Source organism: Erithacus rubecula (assembly GCF_903797595.1).
Source record: "Erithacus rubecula genome assembly, chromosome: 2".
Taxonomy (NCBI): Eukaryota; Metazoa; Chordata; class Aves; order Passeriformes; family Muscicapidae; genus Erithacus; species Erithacus rubecula.
The window spans coordinates 66,499,407-66,510,597 of record NC_136685.1 but is presented as its reverse complement, the minus strand read 5'-3'; positions in this window follow the sequence as shown (position 1 = coordinate 66,510,597).

Here is an 11,191-nt window from a genome sequence, read left to right as displayed (position 1 = left end):
CTTCTGTGCTTCTGTGGCTGCTGTGACCTTGTGAGAAGGAATGTGTTTGTATCTCTGCGCTGATTAGGGCAGCGGTGGACGGCGAGTCAGGGAGATAAAGCACTGCCCAAAGGACTTATTTAGCTGGCTGTTCATTGCAGGTGCATGGGTACAACATGTGCTCCTGCCTGCCTGGTCAGGGTGTGTTTTCAACTGCTGTCTCAAGCTTGCCCGTACTCAGCTGCTTTTATTTCAGGAGGCTGCTGCTCATGAGATCTCCTGCTAAGCACTGCACGAGGCCCTCTTTGCATAATCGGTCATTTGTAATAGATGGCTTCACAGTAATTATCTGCTGGTACAGTTTTGGCCTTGTTTAATTTTTCTGTAACCAAATAGATGGCTTTCTTCAGAATACTGATGCAGAGAAAAGAAACACATTGTTTCTCTAAGGCCCATAAGATTTTACTATCAACACTTGACCTAGTAACTTTACTCATGTGGTCAAGGATTTGCTACTTACAAAAATATGACTTTGTTTGTGCTTTATTTAGGAAATAAATGTAAGCACTTGGGTTTATTGCTTTTACTTTCTTCTAAATATTGTTCCTCACCTCTCAGGGCAGCTAAAGGAATAAAAGTTTTGATTCAGTTGTTTTAATACCAGATATGCACATATGATGAGGACTACTATAGCAAGACATTCAAAACTTAACATGATGTAGGAGTGCACAGGGTACTTTCCAAGTACCATCTTGTCTCTAAAGGTAAGCATAAGCTGAAGATGCTGTAAGACAGGAGTCAAGAGCTAGCTAGGGGTACATGAAGAGTTTAGACTTTCAGGTGTTGGATCAGCAGTATTTCATTACATCTTTTATTGCATGCTTTGTCTATTTCCATGTCACTGTCTCCCACAAGTGGAGCCTGATACTGCATCCTAATTCCTGATTATTCCACAAGAAGGGTTTGACATGGGTTTTGTTGAAGATTTTTGTGTGCATTTGCAGGATTATTTTTCCAAAAGAGTTGAAAATACCACACTCTAGATAAATGATTCAAATTCTTGGACCATAAAATACTTGTTTTTCCTCAAAAAGTCCACAGGTAGTGATATGTTTTTTATTACTTAGTGAACAGAACCAAATAGCCTGCATTTCTTCAAAGGGAGTGAATATCAGTGAAAGGATACTGTTTTGTGGTACTGTTTTACTGTTTTATTCTCAGTTCTTGATCAGCATTATCTTTCTGCTGTCATATTCATTGCTTGAGAGCTGAAGTGAGCTAGAACACCTCTTAGCAGATTTTCTAGTGCTGATCCAGCTGCTATTAGGGTTTCTGGAGAAATTGCTACTTCTCCAAAACACCAGTTTGATCAGTCCTAATGCAGTAATCTGGGAAGGATATTTGGTGTTCGAGTCCTATCAAAAATACTTGAGTACTAACAGGATGTGCTGTTAAACCTCCTTCACTGCTCAATTTCATTGAAATAGATGGCTGGGACTGAGAAAGTAATTTTTACTCTCATTCTGAAGCACTTACCTGAGAGAGAGAATGTGCTACCCTATCAAGCCAGGAATAAATGAACTTTCCAGTCCAGTGTGATTAATGGCAACTATCCATCTCAGGAATGCTTGAGGGAGATTGCCCAACCAGCAATATGGGCATTGATTCTGTTCTGTACTCTGAGTGATGGAAGGTGTTAGAGTGCCTTGGTTCAGCAGATGATTGGCAAATGCTCCAAAAATATTTTTGTGTTTTCAATCCTCCCTCAAACAAATACTGTTTAATAAGAGTTTGAGCTTCACAGTCTTTGATAGTTGCAAATATACGTTGTGCTAACTTTCTATATACTGTTGGAGTTTCACTTGGCCATTTTTTAAACAAGAGCTGCCTTTTAGTTAAACTTCCTCCTTAAATATATGTTTCATGTTGTGTAATTGTACAAATACCAGGAAAATCCCAGTACTGTCACATCTTTCATGCTGTTCGTGCACACAAAGTGCTGAGCAATGGCAAGGCAGCTGCTGCAGTGTGGTTATTACTAATCAATCTGAATAAATTTGAGAATTTTATTGCAGTTTCTCTCCAGAACTATCAGCATGAAGTATACAAAATCTCTTGCTTTTGTAGCTCAAATGAGGCTGGTAATGATGTGAAATTCTTAATGTTATATAAGACATCTTATCATGTGGTCTCGATCTGTCAGTAAAATATGCCTTGATTATAAGTAAACTGAGATAGTTTTTTCATTTCCTTATGGTACTTTTATTACCCCTATACCTCTGTGGAACTTTTTAAAAAATTCATCATATTTCTGCTGCTGCTGCTTCCAGTCTTGCCACTGGAGTTTTTACTTGGCTTCTAGAAAGACCATTACAATTCTCTTTCAGTCATGTGTATTTGCCAAGTGTCTTGGATGTCATACTTAACTGTTTTCATGTCTTCTGTGGGAAATGCCACCACCTGCAAGGAGCCCCTGCTTTGCAGTCAGCTTTATTGTTGCTGGGAATCTTCCTAAGACAACTGCCCTCAGAACTGAGGAGTTGAGGGTGCTGGAAAATGAGGCAGACAGAGTAAGTGTGTGAATGATGTAAATGTTTATCTCTGTGCAGCTGGGTTACAGGGATATCTTTTTTGCAGAAAGAGTCCTGATATTCCAAAGCTTGTAACAATGCATGTGCTGATTGCTTAGAAAAAAATAAATGCCTGAGCTGTGCTTCTGTCTCTTTCCCAGGTAAGAATCACTTTATTTTCTACAAAGCTGATAATTACAGGATTTGAGAAAACTGAACATGAGATTGCTGCTAAAGTTAAATATATTTCTTTGTATTAAATTGACTGAAAAGCCCTGATTTAGCTTAAGAAGAAACACGAGTGGTTTTGGTTTTGTCTCTGAAATAAGTTTTCCATAAGACATTTTCTGTGTGTGGCTGCTTGGCTATTTCCTCTGAAGCAGAAACTGAAGTGCTTCATATATTTATGTCACAAACATGACAAACTTTTTAGTATCTGTGGTGGAATATATTTTCTTTTACTGTAAGGAGTACACCTATTGATAGGTATTAGGAAAAAGTCATTATTTAATCATAGAATCATAGAATATACTGAGTTGGAAGGGACCCATGAGGATCTTTGAGTCCAGCTCCTGACCCTGTGCAGGACACCCCAAGAATCTCACCATATGCCTGAGAGCATTGTCCACTTCTTGAACTCTCTCAGGCTTGATGCTGTGACAGCTATGACTGAAGGATAGCAGGCACCTGCACAGATTACTGATCAAGGGCTGAAAATCCCACATTATTAAAAGTGAGATTTTTCCAAAACTGGCACTGAACTTTTAGGCACTTTATTTAAGTATGCTTGTTTTGATCATCTGCTAGTTCTACTCAGTGCAGCTGACTAGTCCTCTAGTTCTGGTCTGCCAGTCCCTTTAAACAGCCATATAAGTAAGGAAATGTTTTGGAATAAGAAATTTAATCTGCACTTAGTTAATATGCATGGAACTGTAATGGTTGTCTTTGCAAGGGAATATTTCAAATAAATCCTTCCTAGACAGCTACTGGTAATGACGAGCCAGTATTTACCTATATAAAACACCAATAGCCATACTGCCTGACATTCCTTGGTACCACTCTGATGGCACAGGTAAGAACAGGAGTCAGCCTGGTTTTACACCTCAGCACTTCTATTTTCAGCCAATTAAAAAACCACAAACAAAGAAAAGAACCCACAAACAAGAAGACTTGTTTCAGCCTGGTGAGTGCAAATTGGTCAGCATTTGCCCTGCAACACTGCTTCAAGGGGAGATGGGCTGAGTGTAGCCTGCAGGATGCATCTAGTTTCTGGTACACTCAGCTTCAGCATGGCCCTATGCCCAAATGGATACAGGGAGGAGAGCCAAGTGTGCACTTGGAGAATGATGTAGACTCATCCTGTCTGATGGCTAGGGATCAGTAAAATCCAGTTCCCATATGTCACCTCTTGATTTACTATGAAGCTACTGTGGAAATTTGTCAGCACACAAAGCAGAATGCTTTCTTCTAATAGTTTGTGTGAATTTTATTCTCAGTTCTTGGGATTCTTGACCAGCTGTTGCCACAGAGGGGCTGCAACAGTGCATGAAAGTATTGCCTGTAGAGGCAACTAGCTCAGCCCAGTGTGGAAGATACCACTGCTTATAGGATTGTGGAACTGACAGCTGGATAATCATGTGACAAGGCACTTGAGATATGACTTAGCAGCCTGTAATTTGTGCTCCAATTTGAGCCCCAAGATGATTTTTTAAAAACCAATGACTCCTTAATGAAAAACTGTAGATAATGTAGTCCCTGTAATCTTTTGATCCTTCTGTCAGAATGCAAGGATTAGTTGAACTCCAATTTATGATATAAACCTGATCCATCTTAGAATGTAACCGGGCTGACTTTAAAATATATTCTGTTGGTAGAGAGCAACCATGCTGCCTTTTCCTAGTAAAATGAAATGTTGCTCAATACAGTTACCCAGTTACTCTGTAGAAGCCAAATATATTGTACTCAAGGTTATACTTTATTAGCCAGCAAAATTCTTATCAATCCCAAAATCTGAAATCTGTACATACCTTTTCAGTTCTAGAAAGCATGAGCAGTGAATGTTAGATTATTAGACAAAAAACATTGCTGAGCTTGTTATATTTTCAAAGGTACAATAATTTTAATAACTTATTGCTGAAAAAAAATATGTGTAAGCATAAAATATTTCATTCTTTCAGAGAGATAACTGGACAGTATGTATGGAAGCAGATGAGGTAAGGACTGAATGCACAGATTGGATTTTGTTGCATAAATATGTATTTAGCAGGTGTGTGCCATCCTACAAGCACAGCCTTATGCTCCATAAAGGAGAGCTGGAGGAGCACAGTGCAGTTAATCATCAATGCTTGTGTGAATCAGCATGAATAGTCTTTAGAAAGAGTGAGAATTCTATATTCAGCTTGGGAGTTTACAGCTTTTATACAATATGCCTTCTGAGCAAAGCTAAGCACAGTTCTTCACATGCTTTGTGGGCAATTGTGTTCTTCATTGCATGTGAAATGGAGAATACCAACCTCTTCTGCCACAGAAGTGTTAAGTGGAGTGATTAATTTTTCTACTGGAGTGGGAGCTTAGTCTTACAACTTTTGATTATGTAAAGGATCCAAGTGCCATATAAGAATGGATAATTACCAAGAGACACTGTTCACATGGGAAGAACATGATGAACTTTTAATCAAAGTTCTTACTGAGGAATTCTTAGCATCCATCAACCAAATAGATTTGCTGTGTGCTGACAGCAAATGTATGTTTCTTCTTTCATTATTCTTGATGTTGCAATAAGTATTACAAATTTATAGGAAGCACTGTGTTATCAGGCACACGTTTGAGAATCTGCTGGACATCAGCACATCAGAGGGTAAGCAATAAAATGAATACATGTACCATGCATGTGGAAGCCAGATAAACACTTTGAACCTCTTCCTAGCTGACTAGAAATAAAAGTTTTGAGATACCCATAGACAAAATGTGAAGAGAAGCACCTTTTCAATGTGCTTTCACAGATAGTCTTTGGTGTTATCTGTACCCCTTTATGTTATTTTAGTAGTTACTTCAGAGAAATGCAATTTGAGTTCCTTTGTTTCCAAACCTTCTGGGTTTACATATTTTAATTCCCATACATGTCATTACTGCAGAAGTTTAGTAGGTTCTTTGCACACAGTTTAAAATCAATTATATTTTCTCTTTCTTAAAACTGGCCATATACCTGTATCCTGCAACACCATGACTTAAATCCATGAAAGATTGACCTGAAGTTTTATTCTTGAGTAGTGAAGGCAAACTGCTAGGAGTTTCAACATTACTTGATTTACTTCTAATACCTAACGTGGTACTGAGTTGGATAAGATTGTGTTCAGATTTATATTGTTTTTTTACTACTTCTACTCCTATTTTTCTGATTTTCACTGCATTGTAGTAATCCTGTAGAAAGCACTGGAGTTGTCAGCAAGGTCTCTCCTCTGAAACCACAACTCTTGAGGCTTCTCTGCACTGTTGCCTCAAGAATTTTGCCTTCCTTTATTGTTTCCTCCTTGAAAAGGGATGCGCTTAGTGCAGAATTAATGATGACATTAAGGAGGAGATGCTCTCGTGTGAGGTGATGTGAGGCTTGCCAAATGCCTATTTAGACTGCACTAATGCACAGAGGGCTGTTTGAAGTGGAAGCCTGCCAGTGACCTGCTGGTGGGGTTCGTGCCTGGAAGCTGGTGCTGTCATTGCCTGGCCCCGTCCCCAGCCTCCACACTCATCCCTGCTGGCTCCAGTGCTCCTGGCTGCAGGAAGGTGCCTCAGCCACCTTAGTGGCTGCAGCTCTGACCCTCTCCCCACAGTGCCCAGGAAGCCACAGCACCTAAATAGCACTGTCTTATTTCACTATCCAGCTGCTTACTGTGAATGTCCAAGAGAGATGCAGAGAGAAAGATGGGCAGGGTGTGAGGACTACTTTTATTTTGTAGGAGTGAGTGTAACCTTAAATACATGTTAATGCATAGCTCAGGTAGTTTGCTAAATGGCAGCCCTGACTCCACAGCAATTAAGCTTCAAAATGTGGGAGAAAGGGCAAAAGAAGCCATCATGTTTTAAACTGGAAGGTATAATGCTACTGACAGGATACCTAGCTTACCCTGCCAGTGTTCATGTTCCTGGTTTGCTGGTGGTTAACATTTTAAACTGTTCTGAAGTACTTATTTGAAAAGTGTGGAAATCAAATCTGGCTGAAAAGTCCAGAGTTGAGACATGCACTTTTCTTTAACTAAAAGGGTAATTGATTTAGATTCTTATTGCTCAAGTTTGTTTATTCGTATTGAACCACTGACATCCAAGGACCATGTTTCAAGTTATGGCATTACTATGAACTAAAAAGCATAGTGAAAAATACCCAGGCAGGGCTACAAATTATAGCAGCAAAAAGTACTGTGCAAATAAATAATTTGGACCATCAAAACTTTGTTGCATTGCACTTATGCTAAGCACTGAAAATGAAAGCCTTCAGAATCTCTGAAGTATTTGAAGAGGTAAATGTAGAAACAAAAGTCTTGACAGTTTTGCAAAAGACTTCTTGATAAGATCTAAAATGAAGTTCTGCCCAAATGTGGTCATGGAAGAGTGCAGGAGCACAGTCATTTTTACAAGTGCCAAAATGTTAGCAGCAGCCATATTTCAATGGGGACAGCTACATCCTTCCCACATTCAGCACGTTACTTTGTAACCCTTGTCTTAAATGGCTCTAACATGTTTTTGTGAGTTAGCAAACACCAGCTGTGGAGGGCTCTGCTTTGCACAACAGCACAATATAATTGCTCTGTATGGCACAAAGAAGCTTTGCAAAGACCAGTGCTGCTTTCCTGGTGCAACTATGGCTGCAGTCAGGGGTTTGTCTCCCAGGCTGTGTCAAGGAGAAATCTGCCTCCTCCTCCCCATCTTGCAGAATTAGGCTGGCAGGAGCCTGTAGATCAAACAGGAAGACATACCTTTATATTTTTACACTCTGGTAACTACCTGATCAACAATTCACCAAGTTCTAACATACCAAGGATTTTCTAACACAACTAATTTACTGAAAGACATCAGTCTTTTTATCTGCAATTACATTGCAAGTCATTGTGAAATATCTGTTGTGCTATCGCAAAGTGACATAATGTGGTCAAAATCTGAAACTTGTAACTGGAATGGGACATTGTGGTGGCTCTGTCAACACTTAATTTTAGGCAAAAACTTGTCCCTTTTTTCCTTATTTTGTCTTAATTGTACTTATTTTTGGCCAGACTAAAGGACTACTACCCTAAAAATATCTCTTTGCTCACTTACCAAAGGGCAATCCAAAACTCCCAGGCATGGAGACAAACCACAAGAGTTTAAGAAGCAGAATAACTTTCTAGAAACAATTGGAAGGAACCCTAGACTGTTCTTTGGAGCACAGTAGGAAGCAGTCATTTCACAGCGCTTCCCTCACCCTCTCCCCAACAGCAGCAAAGGGAGAAAGGCACAAATGGCACTTAAATCAAAGGGCAAAATAACTAAATCTCTCATGCAAGTCCAGGTCACTAACATTTTAATTTATTCATTGAAAAAAAAAAAAAAGTATCCTTTTGGCATATGGCAAAAAAAGTCCATCAAGCTTCTTTGAGGGGGACATAGAGGTTAAATGAACAGGGAGAGCCATCTCGAGCTTGAATTTTCCTGGACAGTAGAGAATGTGTGGGCTACTGCTAGGGGAGTCCCATCCTCAGGCAGCATCTGCTGCTCTGGCATATACTTTTGAGGGCTGGAAGGATGATTCTCAGTGGGTTTGTGTCCTTACTCCATGGGCCATGCAAAGAGCAGGATTCCTGCCTTGTCATACACAGAGATGCTTAGGGGATACTGAGGAGGACAGGCTGAGGCAGGTTCAGGGGAAGAGAGAGAGACAGAGGGGCTGTATCCAGACTGATCTCCATGCCCTACACCCCATCATCCTACTCTCCTCCAGGGGCTGCCTCAAGTGTGGACAGTCTCCTTTTAGGGATTTCCTCAGCACAGAAATGAACTAAGGGAAGACTGTGTGGCTGAAATTGGAATATAGGCAGAGACTAGAGTGGAGCTCTACAACTGCTCACAGGTCTACTGCTGAAAGTGCAGCCCAGGGAAGCAGATCCCTATTATTCCTTTTCTGTATTTTCACCTTTTTCATGCTGCTCTCTGGTCTGGGCTCTTTCTCCTCCAGCCTGAAGCTTCTCCTCATACATCATCATGTGCTGCTGGCAGAGCTGGGAGCTGGGAGAAGAGTGGTTTTACAGCACAGTAACATTATCCCCAGACGTTCTCTGTTCCCCTGGATCTGTGTGTGTTAGGAAAAATAGGTAAGTGCAGGCCCCTTGCTTTGATGGCCCCTAAGCCTACTGCAACACCTGGACCTTGTATTATCCTGATAAATGAAGTTTCCTTGGGCTCCCAGCTGGCCATGCAAGGCAAAAACCACAGAGCACTTTCTGGCAGATCCATGTGATTTGCACAGGTTTCTGCTGGATTAAACTCTGCCAGTGCATGAGAGAAGCCTGCTGGGAGAGTGCTTTGCTGTCTGCTTCAAATGGCAAAAGGCTGCCTTGGCTGTGGGTGGCAGTGTGTGCTATGCTGAGCACAGGACAGTCACGTTGCCTGTGGGCACCCAATTCAGGAATGTAGCTGTGCTCAGTTCCCTGCATGGGCTATGGAAAGAAAAATACTTATTTGGAGATGGATTCAGAACAGCAGCTGAACTGCTCTTCCAAAAGCTCTAAGCAAATAATTGTTATAAAAGGTCTACACAACATTAACTGGTCTGGTGAAAGACTCATTTGCTCTCCTGTACACACAGCTGTAAGGTCTGTGTTTCTTTACAGCTACTTCAGTCTGTTTTGGATCTTCTAGCAGACAGTGGCATATGGAATGGAAAATTAAAACTTTTGATTTATGTGTTGCTGCTTTCCTGCTTTGGCAACGGTAGAATACTTACAAATATGAGATGACAACAAATATTTAGTTGTACAAGTAACTGAGATGGTTACATCTGGGAGCTGAGGGAATGGATAATTCATCACTCTAATAGTTTCTATGTGTTGGAAGGGGCTCTGTGGTTTTGTAGAAGAGAAGTAAATAGAGAAGCATTCCCAGCCCCCCAAGCTGCAAAGACCAGATAAAAACTGAGCTGCTGCAAAACAAGTTTACATAAGCATTGCAAGCCTGATGGACACACTAAGAGTTAGCAAAACAGCAAGTGGAGTAAGAACAGAGAAATGTGTGCATGAAAAATCTTGTTAATACACACATCCTCTTACCTAAACTTTCTGTGTGGCTAGTTTTTCACCATTTTCTTTTCCTCTAAAGTTTTAGGGAGTGTTCTAAGTTTTGATAATCTGTGCAATATCTGTATTATCTTGGAACTTGTCCAAAAGATCAAGAGGCACTGCACTCTTGATGATCAATTTTGGGGGGAAAAAAAAAAAAAAGCAGAGCAAGGCTTTCAAGGTTTTTAAGCTCAGAAGGGACTATTAAAATCATCAGTTACTCTAATCTCTTTTACAGAAGAAGATTAGAGGACCTTATCAGTTAATTCTGCATAATACTTTAACCTCAGATTTAAGCAGCATCTTTCTTAGAAAGCCATGTAGGCTGTAGGATTAAAATATCTGTCTTTAGCTGGTGCTTGATTTTGTTTCAGAAGTACCTGTTATCAATAGATAGTATGATTCTTCTCATGTGCTTACAGACAATGACACAGGGGAAAACTTCTGGCGACAGTTTTCTCCCCCCAAATTTTGCAATTCATTCTTTAATATATTCTTGCTGAGTTGTGCTCTGTTAGAAAGGCAAGATCAGGGAAACACTACAGGCATTTCTTGCCAGCTTTCTCAGTCATTAGAATCTGTTCATGGTCACTCTGAGATCTCTGAATAATGTTTCTAGATGTAAGAGGAGAAACTCTTAGATCCATGGAGTTATAAGGAGGTTTCACTGAAGGTTACTAGGATGCAAAACTTAATATGCTAAAGTTAACTTTTGAGAAGCAAAGCAATGAGATTTTTCCTTAAGAATTTAGATTTCCAGGGGCTTCCCACTATGAAGTTATTCATCAGTAGCTGGAAAGTTGAAGACAGGGCATAAAATCCAAACAAATCAAGTTCTGTCTTGGTGAGTGCATGGCTGTAATTGTGTTGCCTTTAACAAATTTTGAAGACTAGGCATTTTTAGTGTTCAAGTCTGTCTCTACAGTACTATGTATTTAAACTGGCTAACAGTAAATCAAGCACATCACTTTGGCCAGTTATTAGCAAAAAAAAATCTTGTAAAAGTCAAAGCATGATAGGCTAAAGTGCTAAATATTCTGCCTGGGAAACTTGGCATTCTTCTCATATAGCTCTTGAAATTTAGGAAAATTACTCTGAAGGTTAACTTGACAGGATTTAATATCAAAGTTGGATATATAACCAGCCACCTTCTTAATTCCAGGCAAACATGGTTCTTGCTTCAGTATGTGACAAATTACTATTTCTAATCAAAATTATATCTAGTATAATTATGAAAGAAGTCACCAAAAATACCTCTTCAACTAGATGCAATTCTTATTATAAACATGGTATAGCAATCAGTTTTTTAGCATATGGTGATATATATACGTGCACCACTGACAA